At 39.7% G+C, this 27,526-nt stretch overlaps 1 protein-coding gene across 2 annotated transcripts in view; it reads right to left on the bottom strand.

Moving 5' to 3' along the window:
- The window catches only part of LOC117422391 (transmembrane protein 121-like), a 64,064-nt gene extending 38,018 nt beyond the window's left edge, over positions 1 to 26,046 (bottom strand). The window contains exons 1-2 of one of the 2 annotated variants that reach the window (XM_058987229.1): positions 25,719 to 26,046; positions 11,415 to 11,491 (exon numbers count right to left, since the gene is read on the bottom strand). The gene's annotated coding sequence lies outside the window, so the exon portion shown is untranslated. The remainder of the gene's footprint in view (positions 1 to 11,414; positions 11,492 to 25,718) is intronic. The other variant, XM_034927760.2, reaches the window with a different exon arrangement.
- Positions 26,047 to 27,526: the final 1,480 nt, after the last annotated feature.

Raw genomic sequence — 27,526 nt, 5'->3', positions numbered from 1 at the left:
TCTGGTGCTTTCAATTTGGTCTACTGTCGAGGCTGCTGTGGCCACTGACTGTGTACGAGGTTTCTTTGACAACAGTAGAGAAGCTGGAAGCTTTAATCAGTTCATACATCAGGAAATGGTTGGGAGTTCCACGCTGCCTCAGCAGAGTGGGACTTTATGGTAAAGGAATACTGCAGCTACCAGTCTCCGCTCTAACCGAGGAGTTTAAGTGTGCCAAGGTCCAACTGGAAATGACATTAGTAGAGTCACGCAACAAATGCGTAAGGGAGGCAGCACCTGTGCTGAAAACTGGAAGAAAGTGGGTGGCAAAGAAAGCTGTGGAACATGCAAAGGCTGCCCTTTGAATTGGTGATATCATGGGGCAAGTTCAGCATGGAAGAGGGGGTCTTTGTCTCAGTTCAGCTCCTCCTACATGGCACAAGGCAGCCCCAGCTCAATGGAGGAAGCTGGTAGTCAACAAGGTGCAAAAGCAGGAGGAGAGGATGAGGTGCATAAAGGCCGTTTCCCAGGCCAAGCAGGGAGAATGGATGAGATGGGAGAGTGTGGAACAACGCAAGATTGGCTGGCAAGACCTATGGTCAATGGAACAGAGCAGGATCAGTTTCCTCATCAGGTCAACATATGATGTTATCCCATCACCACAGAACCTAAACCTCTGGGTAGGAAAGGATCCCTCATGTCGTTTGTGTTCAACACCTGCAACATTAAGGCACATTTTGAGAGGATGTAAGGTGGCTCTTAGCCAAGGATGGTTTACTTAGCGCCATGACCAGGTGCTGCGATGTTTGGCCTTAGCATTGGAAGACAAGCGTAACATGACCAATAAGTTGCCATCATTTCCATCAAAACGTTACACACAAAAGACAACATTCCTCCGCTCAGGAGAGCAACCACCAAGAAAAGGTATTAAAACCAAGCCTTGCCCAGGACAACTGGATGCTGCCAGAGACTGGAAAATGCTGGCAGATGTTGGTCAACGGCTTATTTTTCCACCGGAGATTGCCACCACTAACCTTCGACCAGATATTGTCTTGTGGTCTGGATCAGCATGCTGTTCACCTGGTAGAGTTAACAGTGCCATGGGAGGATGCTGTAGATGAGGCATATGAGAGGAAGAAACTGCTGTATGCTCAACTAGCCTCTGAAGCTGAACAGCGAGGATGGAGAGTCCGGGTTTACCCAGTGGAGGTGGGTTGTCGAGAATTTGTGGCACACTCTACAACCCGGTTTCTCAGAGATGTCGGATTCAGTGGCCAAGAGTTGCGTCGCACAGTGAAGAACTTATCTGAAGCAGCAGAGAGGAGCAGCAACTGGCTGTGGTTGAGATGGCAAGATTCCGGTTGGGGATCTCAAGCACAATAGAAAGAAAGAAACGTTGATGTACGGGTAAGTAAGCTGGGCTGAGTTGAGTGGGGGACGGAGGGGGGTGATGCTGGGACGCCAGAATCACCGTCGAGCCCTCTTGAGGTGTCGTGGGCTAGTCGACGAAACACCGAAGATGGAAGGTGCCCACTTGAAGACCCCAGAGATGTACCCTACTTAGCTCAATACAGACGGCTGTCATGCTGATGCGCTGGGGAGACCGCACTATGGTTGATCCCTGGAGCCAGCATTGCAGCCGTTGTGTGTGCTGATGTGCTAGGGAGGCAAATTAGCTGATCCCTGGAGCCAGCATTACACTTCAGCCATCAACACCAGGCAGAAGGATATCTACATCATCATATGGAAGGAAACACAAATGGATGGAGACACAGATGGATCACATTAGTTTACTGTGAAACTACGTCTTAGTTAGTGCTTAGTTAGTGCTTAGTTAGTTTTAACATCTACTCTCATGCAATGGAAATCATGTATAGCTATGGCCAAAAGTTTTGCATCACCTAATTTTAGGATTAGACATCATTAAAAAAAAAAAAAAAAAAAAAAAAAAAAACTATATGAACACAATTTAGATATTTTATTTAACATCATGTTGTAGTAGAAATTCGTAGTTGTAATTGAATGTATTTTCTAAAATGACTTTTCAAATCTTGAAAACTAGGTCTGTGAAACAATGACACTAAAGATGCTGTTTGGTTAATTAAGTTTGTCACTCAATCTTCTCCCAGAGCATTCCTGTGGATCTATTTCAAAGGATTAGATATTGTAACAGAGGGCCGTAAAGATTTCAATTGGTGAATAGCTGAGATTACCTGTTGTGCTGATCTTTACAGCCTTGTCTAAAACAAACAGAGGATTCTTATCTGTTAATTAAGAATGTCTGTCTTAAAGACAATATACAACTTTCTTCCTATAAAGGGTGAAGAAGTGCAACACCTGGTGCATGCAAGTTTAAGAGTTGTTTAAGTATGTTTCCCCAATAAAATGGAAATATTTATTGTGTTGAAGTTTAAAGTGAAAATAATTCTTAAATGATTTTATTTAAATTATTGTATAATGTGTTTAACATGCTTGTAATAGTAATTTAATTAGGACGATGAAAGTGAAATCTGTATTCTTCTATGATCAATATAACTAAAGTTAGAACAAAATTAAGTTTTATTTTACTAATGTTACTGCTTTCCTGTTATCACTCTCCATGGAGGAGGGGACTCTATCTGTGTTAATGACACACATTGCTTGTGTGAAAGGAAGAGCCATTCAAATTCTGTAATCCAATGAAAGGACTGATTTCGGTCAGGATTAGCTTCCTGTTTGACACAGAAGTAATTGGATCACCAAAGTAAACAGCTCTTTGGGCGTCTGTGGCAATGTGTCCCGCCCCTGTGTGCATTTCTGTGTTATATGTTGCGTGTGGTGTGTTAATGTTGGTGTATTGTAGTTGGTACACAGGATATAATGTGGGTAATGAGCATGAGTATTTAAAATGTATAATTGTATTTAGGCACGGGATTGCACTTCACGTGCATTTAAAGTATTTAATATGTGAGCACGAGGTTGCACATAATTAATTCACGTGCTGGGATTCAAGTGAATAATTAATTAGTAATTGAATCCTGGCACAACAGTATATATAGATGCACGTTTTACTCACTCTGGGTTGTGTGTTCGGTGAGTGGAGAAGGGAGTGAGGAAGGAGAAAAAGGAAAGTGAAAGAAAAGGAAAGTTTCTGTCACTCACCGTGTTTGTTTGTCTGTTCGTGTCTGTTTACTGTTTTATCGTTTTGTTCGTCTATTTATTTTGGCTTAAAGTGCCGTGTTCTGTTTTGGTCAACCTTTTATTTATTTGTTTATTAAAACACTGAGCGCTGCCGCGACTCAGTTTGATCACCACCGTCTGTCTGTGTACTCCTTTCTGGTCTGAAGTCCTCCCTGCAGCTAGCCTGTCACAGCGCCACATTTAAATCTATATTTAAAGCAAAACAAGCATGAACTTGTGCTCTTGGATCTGGACTCTCATGTCGCCATGAAGTAACCACTGAGCCTTCACTTGGATTGGGCATCCATTCAAGCATCGTAGTTATCTTCGTCCTGAAGATGACTTCTCACCTCTACATCCTGCAACTCTACCTGTTAGGAGAAGACCAACTGCATGCCAACTTTGTTTTTGAACAACGACCACATCTCCAAAATATTACGTTTCGGAGACTTTAAGATTCAAGTAAAATACTACTTGTTTGTAGATGAAATATCTACATGCAAACCAGAAATAAAAATGTTTAATACAGCATAACACTTTGCTAAGATTAAAAATACAAACAACTCTACTTTGATGAACAATTGAAACAAGATAAGACTTCAACTAAACTGATGATATTGTGTGCATTTGAAAACAACAACAGCGAACATCATAACCATTGAAACATTGATTGAGTTTATCTACAAGTTTAAAGTAACTCTAGATTACAACTTCATACTAAATGCAATTGAAACTGCTTCTGAACTGAACTTGTTGAAACAAAAATGCAGTTTTCATTCCAACAAAACAGCAGGAGGGACTGCTTCTCCTCACCAAGCAACCCCTACTGGCCAGGAGCCCTGTGAGCTCAATGCAGAGACAGGCAGGACTGGCCTCTGTCCTCCAGAGGCTAGCAGCATGCTAAAATCAATAGGGGAATTGGCTTGGTCGAGGGATGGGAGGACTCACACAGACCTTTAGTTCGTCTGAATTGGGACTACCTTTTTTTTTTTATATTGTGGGGCCCAATGAGTAGGGCCCTACCAAATTCACGGTACATTTTTGTAAATTTCACGGTCATAACATTTTAAAAATCTTAAATTTCACGGTTTCAGCTATTTAAATTTTAAATTTCACGGAGCTGTAACAAAGTATAAACATGTAGTTAAAAACGGCAAAATATAAACATTTAAAGCCTTGAAGTTAACAAAAGCATGTGACTAACAAAGTAGAAACGCTAAAAGAAAATGAAACTGAAATCCAGAGGATCACTCTATGATTGTGGTTTCTGGTATTTTTATTATTACAAAAAACTGTTCTGGTTTTAAATGTCATTGTGTACAACAGTAAACTATTCTGAAATGCTGTTTTTCTTCATTCCCTGTCTCTGCGGTGTAAATACCTGTCTGTATTTAGACACAGTTCTCTCTGCATCCACAGAGTTTGTTGGAATTGACAGACAGCGCCGAGCTCTGTAGCTGGACAATATATCCTAAAAATATAAACGTGAAGTCTCTGAAATTACTGACATATTTATTTTATTTATTTTTTTGTCCTGCAGGGCTTTTATACTTGGTACATATTTGGCTTCTAAATTCTTTTACATGATCCGCTGCAGTAATGAGTTAAGCACTTTTTCATTTATTTTGGACACTCATTTTAAAATTTAGGTCTAATTTGACTCACCTGGCGGTACTACCAGTTGAGATCCGTAGGTCATACTAAACCCGCCCCGGATGCCTGTGTCTACCAATCAGTGAGTAGAGCCCAGTTATTGGCTGTTGTCAAGTGTCAATCAATACATCCTGTCCAGTCCAGTTTCTTTTTTAAATTGAAACAAGCTAATTGTCGCATCAGGAACCCGTAACAGTACATATAACTTCATTGGATTTTAGTACAGGGTAAAAGTACACAAAACAGACCAGATTTCACAGTGCAAAATGAATTTCATGGTCCGTGTCACGTTTCTCACAGCCGTGAAATGGGTAGGGCCTTAACAATGAGTCTTCCTGTCTGTGGCTCAAAAGCCATTGACTTCTAGAATTACTTTACAGTAGAAACAATGAAACAAGACACTTATTCAGGTGCATTATTGATCCCAGCAGTATTATCTGTGGAATCTTTATAACTACCTGCTTTTTAACATGCTTTCTGCTTCCTTACAATCTTAGAAGCAGTGATTTGAATAGAGGGAACTCATTACTGGGGCACAGTGCAGAAACAAAGGTGGGAACCAATTACTGTTCCCATCAGGTCAACGTTACAGTGAAGAATCCAATTTAAGGTATTTGACCAATTGCATATTGCAAGAAATATAACAAATGTACTGAAGGAAGCATGATTCACAGCAGCTGGGCATTGATGCTAAGCTCAAAGTATCATACACAGACACATACAAAACAATGAATCAAATACTGATACTCAAATGTCATTTGGGGCTATTTACTTTAAGGACACTGTCATTATCAGAGTGGATCTATCTTGATATGTCTAGCTCCTCTTCCCGTCTCTGTGCACAATAAAAATGTTGATGTACAGGCATACAGATAACACCTACAAGACAAGAAGCACATGCACTGATATCTGATTAACTGAGAGACATTTATAATTCACTTTTCTATTTTAGAAGTTGTATCCTAGAAGGGAAAATGTTTCACAACAGCAAACCTTAAGGCACATTTGAATCCCGTTGTGACGGGGGACTGCCCCGTCTTTATGATCATGGTTGGGACTGGCAGGGAGGGGGTTAAAATTCCTCCCTGCCAGAAAAACATGTGAGAATGTGGCTGGAGCCCTAATTGACTAATCAGCAATTATTGAATAATTGGGCTCCAGCCACAGGGGATAAAAGCCAGTGAAGGCAACGCCCAGCCTGGAAACTTTATTTTGTAAGTTTTTGTTTTGTGTTTGTATTTTGTGTTTGGCACCTTTTTGTTTGGCCCTCGTGCTGGTTTATTTTGTATTTTTGTTTATTAAAAAACTTTATTTTGAACTTTAAAACTGTCTCTGAGTCTCAAACCTCGGTCAATCCTGTCACACCCGTATTCTTCAATTTCAGTCACTAGATATTAAAAGCTGCAGACTGCATTTTCTGCATATTTGCATGTGTATGAATGGTCAATTGAGGATTACCAATGTCTGGAAGCATACTGCCTGAGTTGTATTCTTGTATTCAGTGACACAATGAGATGGACCAGGTAAAGGAGCAAGTAGAAATGTCATGAAATACAGAAAATCAGTTTGGTGCAGGTGCTGGATATCATTATTATACAATGTGCAATGCTAGGTATCATTATTATACAATGTGCAATGCTGGGTATCATTAATATACAATGTGCAATGCTGGGTATCATTAATATACAATGTGCAATGCTGGGTATCATTATTATACAATGTGCAATGCTAGGTATCATTAATATACAATGTGCAATGCTGGGTATCATTATTATACAATGTGCAATGCTGGGTATCATTAATATACAATGTGCAATGCTGGGTATCATTAATATACAATGTGCAATGCTGGATATCATTATTATACAATGTGCAATGCTAGGTATCATTAATATACAATGTGCAATGCTGGGTATCATTATTATACAATGTGCAATGCTGGGTATCATTAATATACAATGTGCAATGCTGGGTATCATTAATATACAATGTGCAATGCTGGATATCATTATTATACAATGTGCAATGCTAGGTATCATTAATATACAATGTGCAATGCTGGGTATCATTATTATACAATGTGCAATGCTAGGTATCATCATTATACAACATGCAATGCTTGGTATCATTATTATACAACGTGCAATGCTTGGTATCATTGTGCAATGCTGGGTATCATTATTATACAATGTGCAATACTGGGTAGAATGTACAGCTCATTGCTGAACTGGAAAACAATCCATTTGGAGGCACGGAGATTCTTTAACAGATATAACAATGCAAAGAAACACCAAGAGGATAAACGAGTAGTTTAAAGTAAACATTTTCAGGCATTTTGCAGATGTATCGTATTTATCAGGCCTTTTCCTTTTTTTAACTGGTACCCAAAAGTAATAGGACAGCAGGATCAGGCCATGGGACTAAGTTATTCAGTTCACATCTAAAGATTAGTAGCTGTACCGCAAAGTACTCGACAGTAGCATTTAATAAATCATCCATACATTCAATTATTTAGTAATCCGTGAATGCCTCTTTTTGAAATCTGTCTCCCAGCTGGGAGATTCCCATGTTAAATGTGTGTGTCCATTTCCATCACATTCTCATTTGCTTCTTGGCAGTGAGACTGCAGTGTCTGTTTGCTCGTGACTTCACATTCAAGGTACACAGCCTTGTTTTGTACTGATCAAGGTCAAATTTGAGTTTCAAATGTATTGAGTGACCAGACAGTGCTAGCAGAAGAAAATTGTTCATTGTCATAGTGAAGCTTGTATGAACTGGTAATGAAAAGCACTGCAAATCCGTGGCTACTTAAGACACTGCTGTGAAAAAGTCTTAGACATGTTGCATTTGTCTACTCTGATGCATTATGAGCATCAACAATTTACTCCAAGCCTCCGCTAGTGTTTTCTACTATTATAACAACCTTGACTTGCATAAAGAAGGAAAAACATTGAGTGAAATAGTAAAAGGTGTGGTATCTGAAACATAATCAACAAAAAGTACAGATAAACATCATCTGTAATTGACAAACCCAGAGCTGGAAGACCCAAAAAGCTGTCTAACAAAGATGAGCAATACTTGAAGATAATATCCGTAAGGAATAGAAAGACAAGTGTTGAATTGACAACAGAACTGGCAGAAGGCACAGGTGTCATTGTCCATCCATCAACAGTCCAAAGCACCTTTGACCATTGTTCCATAGTCCAATTCCTGTGTTTTTGTGCATATTTTAGCCTTTCAGTCTTGTTCCCCTTTCTTAACAGAGGTATTCTTACTGCAACACATCCTTTAAGGCCTTCTGCCTCTTCTGTTGGATGGGAAAAATGTCCACAACAAATTAGTTTTAAGGCTGTATTTAGATTTGGACCTGTAGTGAGGCAATCGCCCTCAATCAGATACTGTACCAGTGTACTGTACTGTAACATTGTGCAACACAATATAAAGCATACTGTAGTACAGTCAGTATGCAGTTTTCTTTCACTGTATCCGACAGCTTCTGTGATTATAATACAATGACAGTACATGGTATATTAATAGTTAGTCTGAGAATTATAATTATTGGTAGTAGTAGTAGTAGTAATGCTTTGAAATTTTGGCAAGAGACTTTAAAACAATATTCTAGGCTATTGAATAGGCTATTTTACTCATCAGATACTCCTTATTGAGGTTCCCTGTGTTTAATTAACTTCCATTTTAAATAGCTCCTGTTATTGAGTTATAACATAATGGCTCACCTCCATAGAAAACAATGGGAGAGTCGTGTCCTGTTATATAATACAGTGTAATGTAGAACCTCATGACTGACTCCAGCAGAATAAACTCTGACTGTGTGGTACAGTATGTGTTATTAACCATCTCCCCTCTCTCTCTGGGACAATACATGCTCTGCTCGTTTCTTCTTATTACAGCTACTCTTAATGATAAGTACTGTATAACCCACCCTTCTGAAGCCACAACACAGATTACCATAAAACATGTGCTTCATACACAGAGTACAGTACACGGCCTTCTACATCGTGACCTCAGAGCTATCAAATTCAATACAGAGAATGGAATGCTCTTATCTTGGAGCCAGCTGATTGAATTTAGAAAGCCAGTAGTCCTCTCATTGGATCAGAAGATTCAATGATAGTGATTGGGATTGTAGAGCCAGCCAGTTCAATAAAAAACATGTGGTAGTGGGAATTGAAAAAGGTTCTTTACTTTTTTCTTTTTTATAAATTAATGGAATAAAACAAATAATTACTGAGAGTATGTGTACTGACCTATGTTCCTTTTACCTAGCCAGTAAGTGCGTTGTAATGCTGTGTATAAATCAGTTTTACTGTTTCAGGAATAGCTCGTATAAAAACATAATATTAAAAAAGAGCCTTAGTCAAATGCAATTATTATGTGTTGAGTGAAAGTATTTTGCAATAGCATTAGTATTAGTTTGTTATAAGAATGTATATATGTGACAGAAATAGAATGATTCTTGGTGGCAAATCTCCCTCCCGACCTGTGATGGTGCTAAGTAATGAGAACAGAGTACCCTGGACTGGTTGGCCTGACAATTCATTCCCAGGGTTAAAAGGATGTCGGTCATCTAGAAAGGGGGCGGAACTCCGGTGCACTAACTCATCGACCCGGAAGGGAAACAATGTGGCAGCCACGGATTGGAGGAGCGGCTGCAGTCGTTTACCAAGGGGTCATGTGTGACGGTACAAATAGGGGACGGAGAGACGTGATCTGTTCCTTCGTCTTGGTTAACGCTTTGAACCCGGAAGGGCCCGTGTTATTGTATCGTGAGTGTTTGTTTGTTTTGTCTAATTGTTACTTGTTGTTATTAGATAGCTAACCCGTTCCGGAGCTGTCGCCAGAGGCCAGCCCTTACCCGGAACATCACTACACTGGAGCACGATAAATTGTATATTCACCATGAGCACTACTGCACTCACTGAGGACTGGTGATTGTGTCTGTGTATTGTGTATGTGTGTCTTTTGAATACCGTGTACTTTATTTGGGACTGCCCTGTGCATTAATTATACAGAGCAGTACACATTGTTGTGTATTGCCTGTGTTTCATTTATAATTTCTGTTGGTCAGTTTCGACCCTTGGATTACAATTAAAAATCCATCACTTCATCAGGACTGTGTCGTTTGTTGCTGTTTGGAGCACTGCATCACCTTTACACCTGCGCCCTGCAACCCACTTTGTCACAACAGATAGTTCAGTTTTGAGAGCATTGCTCTGTCAATAAGACCTACGATACAAAATGCCCAATCAGTGTTGTTGTTGTTACACTAATACATGATTCTTTTTCTCCTCACTCAGACCCCTTCCTTACTCAGTACCCTGGTATCTCTGAATAGATAATCATCTCCTCTTTAAAAATATGTTAAATATTTTAATGAGCAAGACATCTCACAAGTAGAATAGTCCCCTGAAATGTTCTTCTTTTTCTAGGAAAGCAGTACAGATGGGGATGAGGAGTTTGTTGCCAGATCACTCAGACTACTCACTCGCTAAATGTCTTGGCATTCCTGAAAACAAAATAGTCTCCTCTTTAAAAATATTCAATATATTTTAATGAACAGTCTCTCCCACAAGTGCTGTGGTACCCCAAATATGATCCACTTACTATCAATGCAGAATTACATTTTCTCTTTATTTTACCATCAACAATAGGTTTCTGGCTGACTGCCAAGGACAATAGAGAACAAATGCTCCACCCAGTCATTCAGCATTGTAAATAAATTGATCATCTTTAAGGTACCATTAAACTTGTGAGACGGATTGCTCATTAAAATATTTAACATACAAGTAAGGGGTCTGTGTGCGGAAAAATGGACAATACAATCCCCACCCCTAGTCTTGCTGTAAATCATTTGTTATTTCCATATATATACACACACTGTGGTAGCGTGGCCAGTGCAGACAGGTTGGAGTCTTTAGTACAGATCCAAACGGACAGTGATTTTTATAATTTACACAGTGAACTAGAACAAGAACAAAACAAACAAACAAAACCTAACTTCATTTTGAAGTACTAACTAACACAGAAAACTTCCCTAACTAATACAGGACAACTAAGCCATTCACCTGCAACAAAATACAACCAGTGATAAGTTTTTCACTTACATCTATCATTATTCCAAAACCACACAGTTTTACACTACAACCACCTCCGTAGCACCCCACACAGTCTTTCAACAAAGGACAGCTTTTATTTGTGATCCAAACATTCCAACCAATCAACACACCATTAACAATCAGTGAACATTTAAAACAAGGGTACATAGCTGTTCTTCATTTGTAGGCTAAATTTGGTTTTTAAAAAGGATTTTCATCTGCCTGAATGCCCCTGCTGGTCCTGTCCTCTCTGAAACTGATTTTCCATTTACTAACTCAACATCAGAGGTCATTTCTAAAAATCACATTGCTTGAGAAATTAATCTTTTAGGAGTCTTTTGAGAAGAGAATGTGCATACTAGGGTATTAAGTACATAAAAATACAATATTAAGAAAATGTAGAAGGCATAAAGTATTATGGGGTCACTATTCACAATACTGTGTACTGTAAGCAACACAGATACACTATACAAGTATGTGCTAGTACTGAATGAGTTCTTGAATACAAACCTCCATTTCCATCTCTGAATACAAACCTCCAGTTCCATCTCTGTTCCTCAAATCTCCAGTAGTTTCATTAATAGGGTCTGTCAAATTGAAAATATACAGTATTTATTTTAAAAAGCCTTTTTAACCTCATGTGCCTTGAGGGGATCTACAATCAAACACAAACCAAACAGCTTTCAAAGAGTAGCTTTTTGGATTTACTAAAAAGTATGGCCAGTGCCACTTATGTTGTTAAACATATTGTCAAGAAGACAAGTGTGTTAGTGAATGTGCAATCCTACTGTACAACACAGCCGTCCGTTCAAATATTACAGCTTGGACTACATGGGCGCTTTACCTGCTCTTATCTGCTCCCTATTTTACTGCATTTAATCCTGTATTTAAGAGTACTGTAATCTGTCACAAGTGTTATTTAACCTGTAGTATTTTGTATTTAATTATATCCTGATGTAACTATCACTGACACTGTTATCTGCTCCGTTATTGAATCGTATTTTGTCATATACTTGTACTTGCTAGAACCAAAGTCATTGTATTTTGTCTTGCTCTTAATTGTATTAATACTTGTACTGTGATTCTTGAAATGTATTTTTGTTTACGACTGTAAGTCGCCCTGGATAAGGGCGTCTGCTAAGAAATAAATAATAATAATAATGGGCTGTTAAAATTTTTATTTGCACCAATAATCCCCCAACTCTCTAACCCTCAGAATGCCCCTTGCATTTTCAGATTTCCTCAGATACATTTTTAACGATGATAAAGGTGATAAAACATTTCCAATATCATCCCATCTCTAGTCTTAGGATATCTTCATATTATTATTATTATTATTATTTATTTCTTAGCAGACGCCCTTATCCAGGGCGACTTAGAATTGTTACAAGATATCACATTATACATTATTTCACATTATACAGACATCATTATTTCACATTATACAGACACATATGATGTGTCCCCTGAAGTTGTAGTAATACCTGTTCTTTAATGATAGGGAGCACTTTGTAAAGCAAATTATATTACCCTTCGTGGACTTTGTGAATGCTGATTCAGTCTAGAGGTTTGCCAGTGATCCATTATTATCTAAGATTGTTAAATCATGAAATACATTTGCAATAGCTTTAAATAACACACAGCATTGTGATATACTCTATAGAAACTACATTGGCTTTAGCTAATGTTAAGGGGGCCCCTCACTCATGAGCCAACGCTTTGACAGCAATCAATGGGAGGTCATCTAAAGATGGCCAGGACGGCCGTATGACAAACAATGCCCACCAGCTCCAACGATGAGTGGATGAGACTCCAAGCATGTTTATAATACATGTGACAGGGTAGCGTCACGGCCCAGGCTGTTACCAGCAGGGAAGACACCCAGAGACAGAAAGCTGCAGTTTAAGTGCTGGTCGCACGTTTCTTAACAAAACAAACACAAAAATAGGGCTAAAACAAAAGGTTAAACAAAGCAATTCAGCAGTCAGACTGGGCATTCGCCTTTAATGACCAAGTTCTCCAAAACGTGACAAAAATCACAGCGCAAGCACTCATCCCGACACACTCGTCACACAAACACTCATCCACAAGCACTCATCACACAAACACTCATCCACAAACACTCATCCACAAACACTCATCACACAAACACTCATCACACAAATACTCATCCACAAACACTCATCACACAAACACTAATCACACAAACAATCAAAACCAGACAAAGGATTTCTTATATACATTTCTTACAGTTTTTCTTGATTGCTGAATCAATGTGAATGAAACTGTGGTCAAAGACACCAAAACAATAGCATCCTTTGCAAAACCATTAGTGTTTTTATACTTGTTTTCACAAAGATTGCAAAACTAAAACTCGCTTTTGCAAAACACTTAACACTAATCTCTACATTTAGCACAAAATTCATGTGAGAGTTTCTTCTTTTCTCATTGAATCCATATGTTTGCAACTGAAAACAATCATTTACATTACACTGCACTGTTTACATCCCCACACACACACTATTTACATCCCCACACACACACTATTTATATCCCCCCCACACACACTATTTACATCCCCACACACACACTATTTACATCCCCACACACACACTATTTATATCCCCCCCCCCCCACACACACTATTTACATCCCCACACACACACTATTTATATCCCCCCCCACACACACTATTTACATCCCCACACACACACTATTTACATCCCCACACACACACTATTTACACATCATCCCACAGTAAGAAGCCCTGCTGAATTCCTGTGCTGCCTTTCTCTATCAGTGAGCTACCCTTTCTTTCCTTTTCAGCATGTTTGATAGATTCACCACTATCCTGACTATATGACTAACTAAAGGTATTATCTGAGTTACTTAGTCAAATGTGTGGTATAATTAAGAATGATGGTACAACAGGGTGTTGTAATATGCTGAAATATCACAACAGCTGTGGGTGTTATAAGGCACTATGCCGTAGGCGGAGAGTCTCTAACCCGACACCCTTATGATATTTCAGCATATCACGAACCTTGGAGTACCATAATTGGATTATATAATGGCATTTATCATCGTCCTGACTAACATGCTAATTAGGCACTTACACTCTTGACAATGATTTTCATTGGCGTGTCTTTCGGTTGTTTTATACAAGAATGCGCAGGAGAGCACCACGGTGTGAGGGTGAGGTAGTATAGTCATTATTTTCAGTAATTAAGGAGTTAGCCTCTGCTGTTTTCTGCTCTGGGTCATTTCCAGTGTGAATTTGAATGGTTATTTGCCACTGCCAGGAAGGGTAGGGACCATGCATTTCTTTGTTCATGGCTTGCTTGCCAGTAGCTTCTGATGGATGCCTTATTTTCTGTGAAATTATTTACCATGTTTGAAGTCCAGCTGAGAATAAATGGAATGAATACCATGTGCTCCAGTGAGGAGGTGATGTGACTGAACCAATGGAAAGAATACCATGTGCTGCAGTGAGGAGGTGATGTGACTGAACCAATGGAATGAATACCATGTGCTCCAGTGAGGAGTTGATGTGACTGAACCAATGGAATGAATACCATGTGCTCCAGTGAGGAGGTGATGTGACTGAACCAATGGAATGAATACCATGTGCTCCAGTGAGGAGGTGATGTGACTGAACCAATGGAATGAATACCATGTGCTGCAGTGAGGAGGTGATGTGACTGAACCAATGGAATGAATACCATGTGCTCCAGTGAGGAGGTGATGTGACTGAACCAATGGAATGAATACCATGTGCTCCAGTGAGGAGTTGATGTGACTGAACCAATGGAATGAATACCATGTGCTCCAGTGAGGAGGTGATGTGACTGAACCAATGGAATGAATACCATGTGCTCCAGTGAGGAGGTGATGTGACTGAACCAATGGAATGAATACCATGTGCTCCAGTGAGGAGGTGATGTGACTGAACCAATGGAATGAATACCATGTGCTCCAGTGAGGAGGTGATGTGACTGAACCAATGGAATGAATACCATGTGCTCCAGTGAGGAGGTGATGTGACTGAACCAATGGAATGAATACCATGTGCTCCAGTGAGGAGGTGATGTGACTGAACCAATGGAATGAATACCATGTGCTCCAGTGAGGAGGTGATGTGACTGAACCAATGGAATGAATACCATGTGCTCCAGTGAGGAGGTGATGTGACTGAACCAATGGAACGAATACCCATGTGCTCCAGTGAAGGGACGTGAGAGACACCAAGGGTGTAAATAAAAAGCAGGTAGGTTTTCAGGCCTTTTCAAGATGTATTTTTAGCATAGCACATCTTTTTATTAACTTGTCTGTTTTTATTGAAAACAGTACAGTAGTCTCCGGCTAAGAGAACACCCCTCAAAGTGTTCTCTTAGTCGAAGTGTTCTTTAAGACGGAGTTGACCAGCAGACATAATATGAATCAATAAATAAACAAATATTTATTACTTCTCATGACACACGTGCATCAACATATGAAATTAATAGAATACGTACGAGAAAAGCAATAGGCAAGTTAATAAACTATAATAATAAAGTAACAGCACCCCTACACACATTAAAGCAGCAGCTTTAGATTTTTATATGAATACCTGTACAGGAGTGTGACAGAAAGACAATGATCCTTGGTGGTAAATTTCCCTCCCGACCTGTGAGGGCACTAAGTAATGAGAACAGAGTACCCTGGACTACTTGGCCTGACACTTCATTCCTAGGGTTAAAAGGAAGTCGGTCATTTAGAAAAGGGGCGGAGCTTTGGTACATTAACTCATCGACCCAAAAGGGAAATGATGTGGCAGCCGTGGATTGGAGGAGCGGCTGCAATCATTTACCAAGGGGTCATGAGTGACGGTATAAGTAGGGGTCGAAGCGACGTAATCCGTTCCTTCGTTTTGGTTAATGAAAAAGTACCCGGAAGGATCTGTGTTTTGTATATCCGTATCGTGAGTGTTTGTTTGTTTTGTCTAATTGTTACCTGTTATTATTAGACAGCTAAGACGTTCCAGAGCTGTCGCCAGAGGCCAGCACAAACCCAGAACAGCACTGCAATTTTAACTGTATTTTCACCATGAGCACTAATTCACACACTAACGGACTTGTCTATGTGTTTTGTGTTTCGTGTGGGTGTACAATAAACGGGACTATTATTTTGGGACAAACCCGGGGACTACAAAGTAAGTAATACTTACCATCATTATCGTTTACTCTTTGTTTTGCTGTCAGGCACTGGACATACAAACCCATTAAACAACTTTGCACCTGGATTATAATTGTCTGTCTGTTCATTGATCACTTGCACCTGCACACTGTTAACCACTTTGCCACACGTGGTGTCAGAACACGAGATCATGGACCGCAACGCACTGGCAGAGCTGCTGGAGGTGCTGGATAGCAGACCGGAGGCAGAGGAGAGTAGGATAGAGGAGCGATACATTGCACTCCTTGAGAAAGTAGGGATGGCACTAATACCATACCCTACAGCAGCACCCACAATGATGGCCCCGAAAGCTTAGGCGTACCTGTTCGCTTTTGAGTGGCCACTCACAACTATGTCATGGCCGCGGGAGTTCTGGGCGAGCCAGCTGGGACCCTGCCTGATCGGTACTGCATACCAGGCAGTGTCAATTACGACCTGGTGAAGCTGGCCAGTCTCCGTCGTCTCAACATCACTGCTGAGACTCACCGCGTACGGTTCAGGGAGTACCGAAGGTCCCCGGATACACACCTGTGGCGGGGTGAAGGTGTAGCGATGACGTAAGCCCCTGCTGATGGACCCGGAAGACAGACACACAGGCAGGGGAATGCATTTAAGCGCTATAGCGCATATTTAATAAACACACAAAAGAAAAGGCAGCAAACAAAACAAACAGGAACAGAAAACAAAAGGGTTTGATGGCCAAAACAAAGGTACAGATATATATATATATATATATATATATATATATATATATATATATATATATATATATATATATATATATATATATATATATATATTTATTTACTCTGGGTCTGGATCTCGATCTCGATCCCCGTTCTCCTTTTTCTCTCCGTCTCTCTCACTAACTCCTATCTCTCTTCCCCCTACTGAGCGGAGCTGGTCACGTTTTTAAGCGGCCGAGTTTAAATTGATTCTCATTATTCAATTGAAAATCGACGGCATATGCACGAGAAAAAATTAACAAAATAAAAACAATAAATCAAATAACAATAATAGGCTGGTGCGCTGCGTCTGCAAGCCCAGCACTGTCACAACGCCCCAGGGTGGTTGCGGAAAGGTTGTGTGACCACATGGTACACTGGCTGACCCCTGCCAAGAAGACCAATCTGCAAATGGGGGAGGCAGTGGTAGTGGCATGTGGTAGTTTTGCCATGTGGTCGGCGCCGAAACCCAAGCCTGGATATGGCGACACAACCCCAACACCTTAGAAAAAGCTGTGAAACTGGCCGAGGACTTTGAAGACTCCCTGGTTTCCTCCCGGACAGGGATACTCACAGCTCCCGATCACCAGAGCAGCCGAGCACCTCCTCCTCTCTCTCCTCCACCACCACCAACATCAGCCCCAGGATCCAGACCTCCGAGACAGCCGACCCCAACGGGCCACCTTGCCTCCCCTTCATGGAGACCAAGGTTGGCCCCCAGCTGGGGTAGAGGTGCTGCCCCTGCCCCATTGCCATACCAGCATGTAATTGGGCACCTGAAATAGGTAAGCAAGGGGAAAATAGTCGGGAAGTGGTGTGTCATGCAAGCCAGGCTATTTCCTATATCCATGGAGACACAATGACATCCCAACATAAAAGCATATTTATCGGTAGAACCGATAAAACGTCTCCTCGTAGTGGGGGTGGCGGAAAGGCTACCACACCAAGTTATTCTGGGCCAAGACTGGCCAAACTATAAAGAATTGGTTAAATTAATGACAGTCTCGACCGCACACGTAATCGTGGCAGAAAAGAAAGAAAGGGAAGTAATTAGTGATGTTTTTCCCTTTCAAACTGAAATGTTTCCCCCCTTTTTCATCCTAGAAAAATGAATAAAGACAGACAGATATGAAAATGGAAGGGAGTATTACTGAGACAAGGCACCACAACACCCTTGCACCTGTAAATCATTGTCTGTCTGTTTTGTATCCGCTCTGCACCGCACTCACCTGCAATCACTCACCACTTTGCCACAGAAAGACAGGAGGGAGTGCAAACCCACATCAGACCAAACTGACATACATGTATCTAGACTAAAGAGAACATGTAAAAACCATACAAAAAATAAACTGCACTTGCTTTATGCTTTCATTACAATGACCACGTGAGGCACAGTCAATTACAATCATCATGGATGAAAACTAAATAAACAAATCCTCCCCTCCAGGAGGAACACATGGAGGAGGTGTGGGTTAAACCAGCCTGTCGCTGACATGCTTTGTTAAGAAGCATGCGCTAAGACAAGGGGATCCAAGCACAGATCACTACAGTATTCCACTCAGCACATGGTCCCAACTATAAATTACTCTGCTTCCTGAACACAAAGCCTGGAAGGAATGCTTGAGGGAGACCTTTATTGCTATTGACATACTGTAAACTCTGGTTTAATTTTTCAATTTTTTTCTAGTACGACCTGAATCAAAGTTAACAAGAGGATCTCTTTCTGTAGTTTATGAATATGAATAAGTGGTGTTGTGGAGGTCTACCTTTATATATTTTCTCAATATAACAGTAAATAAACATCCTAGTTCTAGGCACAGAGAAAACATTAGAGCTAAAAATATTACCTTACTGGCAGATTCTCCATTCGGCTTTCAAACCAAAGACAAAGGTGTACCCCCATACAATACTTTTAAAATAGCTTTCGGATACCATTATAATACCAGCCTCGTACCCTGAGGAAACCCTGGCAGACAGCAGCATCGCCAGGAGCGGTGCAGCACTCGTACCCTGAGGAAACCCTGGCAGACAGCAGCGTCGCCAGGAGCGCTGCAGCAGCACGCTGACATAATATGCTAATGATACTGCAATGACTTCCCAGTGTATACATGTTTATACAGCCCTGTTATCAGAATGTAGGGTTAAAGGACAGTGAATGTCCGTGAAGTGAACAACAGTAACTGAAACTAACCCTGAGTTCACATATCCAATGCACAGGCATCCACCATATGTGCTGCATTACTGATAATACAGAAGTTACAAAACTTGCAGAATTTCTAGTGAAAAGGTTGATGAAGGGAAGTGGCTGTGGCTAGTGGACCAATTTGATGTCACTGTTCTGAACTGCCTTGAAGGGAATTCCTAGAGAATGGTTTTACAAGCAGCTGCTGTCAACCGTACCAATACTGAGAATACAGTTCAGTATCTGAATGGGGTTTGTTTAGGATGTGTCCTTGTTTCTTTTTTCAGGTCAAAGAAGTCCCCTGGGTTGACATTGTCTATACCTTTTAGGATTTTGAATGTTTGAATCAGATCGCCGCGTAGTCTTCTTTGTTCAAGACTGAATAGATTCAATTCTTTTAGCCTGTCTGCATATGACATGCCTTTTAAACCCGGGATAATTCTGGTTGCTCTTCTTTGCACTCTTTCTAGAGCAGCAATGTCCTTTTTGTAACGAGGTGACCAGAACTGAACACGATATTCTAGGTGAGGTCTTACTAATGATGACATACAGCACATTCAGCCAGTACTCTGATTAGCTCCTCACCAGTGTACAGTACGGTGTTATGTAGAACATGTTACCTATTTTACCAGTGTCTCATACCACTGTATCTGTCACTGTGCTGCTGTTGCTCTGAAACGTTGTTGTTCATTGTGCACAGCATTGCCATTGAATACAATCTGATAATAGGTGCTGCAGGCTACTTACTGAGAGATAAAACTATGGGAGATCAAATGTATCTATTGGCCCAAACTAACTTAATTTTCATGGTTCTAAACTATTAGCAATACTAATAAAATTGCTTCAAGTCTATCTAAGTTGTTTCTTACAAGTTGTTTGTACCATTGAAAATGTGTTTTTCCTTTTTGAGAAAAATATGTGAATTTTGCTCCACAGAAAAAGATGAATAAATCTGAAATAATGTCACTTTTCATCCTAATAGGTTTAAAACAAAGGAGCTGATGTGTAAGCTGGTCATTACCTCACAGCAGCTGCCCTAACACCCATCTGATCTCTAAAGCAGGGTCATTTGGCCTGGATTTCAGACTACCTTCTGAACCTGTATTAGAAATGAGAAATTTAGGTGTGATCTTCAACCTTACTCTTTTATTTGAGAAACATATCAAAAAGATTACCAAATCGTCTTTTTATCATTTGAGAAATATTGCAAAACTTAGACCTATAATCTCTGCATTTGATGCTGAAAGACTAGTACATGCCTTTGAATCCTCCAGAACTGATTATTGTAATGCGTTATTGTCTGGCATCCCAAAATGTTTATTGTCTCGTTTGCAACTGGTTCAAAATGCTGCTGCTCGAATCAGGACTAAAACCAGAAAAAGGGAACATCTCACCCCAGTGCTGGCTTCTTTGCATTGACTTCCTGTACATTTTAGATCTGATTTTAAAATATTGTTATCAACTTATAAAGCCCTAAATAACTTGGCACCAACCTATTTAGGAGAACTGCTTACCCCATCTATCCCCAATCGTAACCTTAGATCCCTGAATATGTGTATATATATATATATATATATATATATATATATATATATATATATATATATATATATATATATATATTGTAAGGCAGCAGGTTGAGTGAGACAGCAGGGAGGGGGTTAAAACCTCCCGAAGAGTAAAATGGGAAAAAATGCACCTTTTTGGTAATTGTTTTATTGTTTTGTGTAATTGTTTTATTATTAATGATCATCCACACCTGGGCGTTATTGGAAATTAGACCCAGGTGCGGGCAGTTTAAAAGGAGAGCAGTCAGTCTGCTCAAGGCTGCTGAGGAGAAGGAGGCAGACGAGGTGCTCTGTTTCCCGAGAGAGAGAGAGAGAGAGAGAGAGAGAGAGAGAGAGAGAGAGAGAGAGAGAGAGAGAGAGAGAGAGAGAGAGAGAGAGAGAGAGAGAGAGAGAGAGAGAGAGAGAGAGAGAGAGAGAGAGAGAAAAAAAAAAACCACAGTAAGTGCGGGACTAAACTGTTGTTTTGTGAGGACAGGGAAACGGCTTAGCCGTCCTGCGTTAGTTAGGTTCCTGCGTGTGTAGTTAGTGCTCGATAAGAGCTAGGTGTTTATTTTGTGTGTGTTTGTTTTATTTTTGTGTTCATTAAAAATATAGCGCGTCAGCGCTTCAAAACGCCCTGGGTCGTATTCTTAAAGGGGCAACGAACCCGAGAAGGTGAAATCGTTTACAATATATATATATATATATATATATATATATATATATATATATATATATATAGTTACTGGTGTTTACATTACATATTTCTTATATATTCAACTTTTTTCATCGGACATGTTTGTTTGTTGTTTCGTTTTTATAAATTTGACTATTTTTGTCCATGTAAAGTGCTTTGAGACACACCTGTATGAAGGGCGCTACATAAATACACTTTGATTTAATTTGATTTGATTTGATTTATGTGTCAAAATATCACATTCCTATTCTATTCAGATTTTAGAAACACAGTTCTTAAAAAAATTGTGATTAAAATACTGGCAAGGGTTTGCATATTTTACCACAACATTTAAAATATGTATTCAGTATTTTTAAGAACACAGTCACAGCAAAGCACTGTACAATGAAAAAGCAATAAAAACAGAATAACCCACAGCATGAAACAGGCAAAACAGAAAAGCTTTCAATTTTAACATTGAGCATCTAATGGAACTAAATTTCACAGCTGTGAAGAAACATCTGTAGGCCCCATAGCCCTGGGTTACCCAGCAAACCTTATATCCTGCAACAAAGAGGCCTGAGCCCAGGATAACAAAAGCAGATGTTACTACTAATCTATGCACAACCTGGGGTACTGTATGTGATACTGCCTCTTTTGTGTTAAATCCAGGCTGAAAATCACAATTGCACAAGCCTACCCAAATGAACCTGGGTTTATAATTGTAGCACTTTGGGATGCTTGACCACTCCATGTATTCCATGTATTGCAGGGGTAGTAGTACCACCGCTTGAATACCAACAATGCTGCTGTTGTCAGCAGATCTCCCCAAGACAACTCCCCAGGGTACTTACCTCTATAAGTATGGCAAGGAATACTTCATTCAAAGGTTTAAAAGCCAAACAGGTTGCTAATTTTTAAAAGATGTAGGTGAAGCTTTGCCATTGTAAATTCCTGTTTAAAAACATTGACAAATAACATGTAAAAAAGGTCTTGCCGGTTAGTACGACAGCATTGAGTAACAGACCTGGAGATAGCAGGTTTACCGGTTTAATCAAACAGTTTGAACCAGTTACAGACGTCTTTGCCATCATGCAGCTCCTTCTGGTAGTGCAGTTTCTTACAGATATTGAAAGGAGGGCTAACTAGTGCTTTACAATTCATTTTCAACCTGTTTGAAGAATAGCGCTGGTCCCCCTTTTCGTGTGTTGAAGATCTTTTGTTTTTTCGTGTTTTTGTTTTATATTAAGGCTATACTAGAGGATGCTTGTTTCAATTTCCCCTCCTTAATGTTTAAACTTTAGGATTGAACAGATTTGAAAGTTTAAACATTAACATATTGACAAAAAAACATTAAAGGAAGTCATCAATCCCAGTTTATAAATGACTGCACCATGCAGCTGTGTATAAAGTGTATATGTACCGCACTGCATTGTATATGGAAATGCTGAATAATGAATGAATTGACTATTACAGCACATTTACTATCATGCAAACAGCAAGGCTAACACCTACATAAGGCCTGTGCATTTTTAATAACTTTGACCTAAACGTTCAACACTTGGCTAAAGTTAAGCATTTAGGGGTAGATGTACTAAGATGGGCCAGTCACACCGCAATTTCCATTTTCGCTATGACAATTCGCAAAGTGCACATTTTGTCGTATGTACTAAGAAAAAATATATTAATGAAGACAGCCGCAATATACTAATTTAAATATTATTTGCGTCATCTTAGCGAGAGCTCTACCGAGAGTTGGGCGACAATTTTTCAAATAGCGGGAGTAGAGATGTGGTTAGTGCAGCAGAGAGTGCCCGAAGGATAACGTCTACATGCAAGGGTGCAAGAATCAAAATAACATTAGTTTTGTTAAATGTAAACATCATCTGTGCAATGCATTCTGTTCTGTCTTCATTTACCTATTTTAATACTGTTATGTATATAAAAATGAAAGGTAGTTTACTCCCATCAGATTCCATAGTGGGGCCCCAACCTTCACCCCCAAAAAACTTTTCATAATCATACAGTAGCCCCTCGCTAAACCGGACAAGTCTGTCCGACATAAGGAGGTGTCAGGTTTAAAAACAATACAATAAAATCGCACACACATACATTTACAATTCTCGATGTACTTTAAATATAAATCATTGCGCTGAAATAACACTAATATGTTTTGGGTAGGCTACACATTACATTATGTAAAACTAGAAATCTGTACAGTAGGCCTATACAGTATACAGGACAGTAGTAAAATCAGATGAATACCTAGCGCACTTTCTTTTTACTTTATATCAATAAATCATGCCGCTGCACTGTATACATTGGTGTACAATACGAATAAAAGATTATTTTAAATTGAAACTAAATGAGTTTAGGGTTTTTTTATTTTATTTTAATTATTACTTAGTAGCCTAAACAATTGACACACAATAGATCCTGGTCCTACACAGATGCTCAGAATGAGCTGGAGGGGTTAGTGGCACATCCATGCAGTCTATTGCTCCCAGTATGCTGGGAAAACCAGAAATGTCATAGAAATGTGTTTTTAAGACTTGTAAGTACACCCTGACATTAGTGAAAATTAGGTACTTTGGTGTTCGTCTCAAAAATACATTGAGTACAACTGGCAACTCACGAGAAAAAGCGGACTGGGAAATGGCAGCAACAATTGCGACTGTTTAAAACATGCTTTCAAAAGTTCTTAACAAATTGATGCAATTATAAGTGTTGCAATTGCGGGGAGCTTTAGTACATCTCATTACAATATTTTTGATCCCTCATTTGCACTCTCCACCCTGTTTTTGTGAATTTCTGCAGGAACGCCCAGAATTACATATTCATTTAAGGCTAAAGCGCAAATAAGAACTTCGGCTGCACGTCCGACTGGTTTGCATGTGGTTTGCAACGATTGGGACAGATGCAGCACTTTAGTACATCATGTACTTAAACTCTAAACTAATACAGAATTATCAAGTACAACATTGTGAACAAAAACACAAAAATCAAATTGTGCGTTCCTGCTCTCTAATAACTTTCTGCGCATCAGTGGGGCAGCAGTGTGGAGTAGTGGTTAGGGCTCTGGACTCTTGATTGGAGGGTTGTGGGTTCAATCCCTGGTGGGTGACACTGCTGCTCTACCCTTGAGCAAGGTACTTTACCTAGATTGCTCCAGTAAAAACCCAACTGTAGAAATGGGTAATTGTATGTAAAAATAATGTGTAAAAAACAAAAATGTAATTGTATGTAAAAATAATGTGATACCTTATAACAATTGTAAGTTGCCCTGGATAAGGGTGTCTGCTAAGAAACAAATAATAATTTGCACCCCTGTATAATCTATTGTGTGTTTTAAAGTAACTGTAAAAAAGGGCATGAGATAATTACAGAAAAATAAATATTGAGAATTTAAATAGACAGCAAGAGAAATGGAGAAGTGACAGCTAAACAGGCATGGAGGTGGATAGAGTTTGATAAATGGACGATGAATTGACAGATAGAGCTGCTGCACAAACCGTTTGGGCAGATTTTCAGTATTTATGTGTAACCGGTGATGTCAGCATTGCGAGTTCAACAGATTGCCTGGATTATTTTTACAGGGGGTCTGGGGTTCCAGGGCTGTCTGAGAATATTGCTGCAGTATTTATCCTGTCAGAATATTGCTGCAATATTTGTCTACATTTTGGAAGCAGGTTGTAAAATTGTTGTGGGCACAAGCCCAATGCAAGTGCAAACAGATTAAACCTAAGGGAGAATGGTAAGGTGCAGAACCTCCCAAAAGCAAGTATTATAGTTTGATCAAACGTGTAGAGGATGTCAATAGTTCAGTCAAATCATACAGTAGTAAAATAAAGACTGTCAGACAGCATTTCAAAAGTAATGCCATTTTTTAAACTGACCCCTTAATAACTGGTTTGATTTAATTGATAGTGCGGTTGGGCCTTTGCATTGTGTATCCCGCCTGATGAAAATGTGCTGATGTGGGTTAGGGTTGTGCTGGTGTGGATCTTAAACTGGGGTTCTGTGCATACTAGTGCTAAAAGAAAACTCAAATGACAAGTTCCTTACAAAAAGACATTCAGACTCAAAACCGAATTGCCACTGGTTCCCTATATATATATATATATATATATATATATATATATATATATATATATATATATATATATATATAATATATATATATATATGAACTCAAACTTGCAACTACCACGGAAACGAATCCCTGGCTTCAGAAACACGAATCGCAAATATTTTTTAAATGCACGGCTTCCAGGTTAATCATTCATTTTCTTGATTACAATTTGCATTGCATCGGACTTAGGAAACCCGCTGTATAGTGTTCTGTGTTATCAGTGCAAGTTTGCCGGAATCAGTTCTGGAATCAGTTCTTTCACAAGGGATTACACACACACCGGCTAACCCACGCTTCTTTTCCAAACCACCGCCGGTTTTTAAAACACACACGCCTACCTGTCAACGGGTAGCTGTCCAAGGTACAGGAATCCAGTTCCCTCTATCGGTATAGATTATTAGGAACCTGCATTCTTTTAATCCAGTCTTTGAATGCGTTGCTGGAGGAGCAATCCAGTGCTGGCACGAGGCGTAAATTGTCATACAACCGCATAAGCTATCCAGCACAAAATTAAAACCAGAACAGGAAGTAAATGTGCAAATCCAGACCACGTTTTACAATCGTAGACCCCACAAATTGGCGTTGTATCCCTTCTTGGGGCAGGAGATAAGACTAGCTCCCGGTTTCCCAGCTCTGTTTAACGGCAGCTCTGTGATACTGAGAGAGTCAGTCAGTCTCTCTCTCTCTCTCTCTCTCTCTCTCTCTCTCTCTCTCTCTCTCTCTCTCTCTCTCTCTCTCTCTCTCTCTCTCTCTCTCTCTCTCTCTCTCTCTCTCTGCTCTCCCACGCTTTGCTCTCCCTCGCTCGTTTTCTCCTACCCCCCTCTCCAAGAAAGCATAATTTATTGGCAACTTGCTTATGTAGAGAGACTCATACTCTCTCTCCACAGCTGTAAACCGCTTCAGAAGCAGCCAATTCAACTGCTCTGCACTCAGATAGTGGGTTATAGGAAAAGACCGTCAGTAGAGAGAAGGTAACCGAGGGCAGAGGTCAATCTATAGAGCCGAGACGTTCAATATTGCATTACAGATGAAAGGCTAAGGGGGTTAAATAGTTCTGGGCGGATATGTACACTCGGAACCTCCTGTCAGTCGCAACAAGGTTTCACAGGGGTCGCAAAATTAACACAGCAAGCTTTAGACTTAGAGAAATAACACGCATTTATTAATACATGAGAGGACATTATTTAAACCAGGTATTCCTGGATAAAAGTAAAAAAAATGGAATTAAAAAGAAAGATTACCTGGAACTGATATTCCCTGAAAGAAGTCTAATCTATTTGTGTTTGTTTCATGAAGAAGTGTTTTTCATCTAAAATTACTGACTGATCAATAAAGCAGAGAGTTTCCTAGTGGCAGAGTAAAGCAGTTAGAAAGGGCCCCATATACAGCTTAGTCATGCAAGATAATAAGAATCAAAGAAAGGGAGCCTTTCTGAATGCTGTACCAAAAAATGCTCTTTATTGAGCAGTCAACGGATGTTACAGTTTTAAAGTATGAAGCACAAATATGGTTTAATGAGAAGATTTACAATGATCGGACCCATTGTTTGCATCACAACTTATTAAACGAAAGTTTAAATTGAAAAAAAAACAACTCTACTTTGTGTTTAATTACTCTGGAATAAAATGCATTGCTTTAAGTAGGCGAGCAACAGAGTAATCATTAACAGTGCAGGGGGTAGTATATCAGAACTTTCAAAAGGTCTTTGACACGTGCTGCACGTATGGATAAATAAAACATAGTGTTTATTCAAAGCATTTCCAACACATGGACTTTACCCACCTGCCATTCTGGAGCCTTGTTTAATCAGCGACTTCCAAGTCTCTACAAATAAGCTGAGACAATGAACTGTGGCTTGAGAAAGCAGACAGTAGCATTCCAATGGTGACGAATCTGTTGGGGGCTTTACACATCACACCATATAGAAATGCATTTCTTATGCCATTGATTGACTGATCTCCCTGAGTCTAATCTGCACATACTGTATTGTGTAACCCCCAGGGTAAGTGATAGCAGATCTTTGTCGTGAGAATGAAATGACAGGTACAGTAAGTCCTATTTACAGCTTTACTATCTGATATGTCTTCTATTTAACCTGTGCCTATACTGTAACTCTTATCTGTCATAAATACAATGCTGTAAACCA

Source organism: Acipenser ruthenus, chromosome 15, assembly GCF_902713425.1.
Source record: "Acipenser ruthenus chromosome 15, fAciRut3.2 maternal haplotype, whole genome shotgun sequence".
In the NCBI taxonomy this organism is placed as follows: domain Eukaryota; kingdom Metazoa; phylum Chordata; class Actinopteri; order Acipenseriformes; family Acipenseridae; genus Acipenser; species Acipenser ruthenus.
The sequence above is the reverse complement of the archived record's forward strand: the minus strand, read 5'-3'. Positions and strand labels throughout refer to the sequence as shown.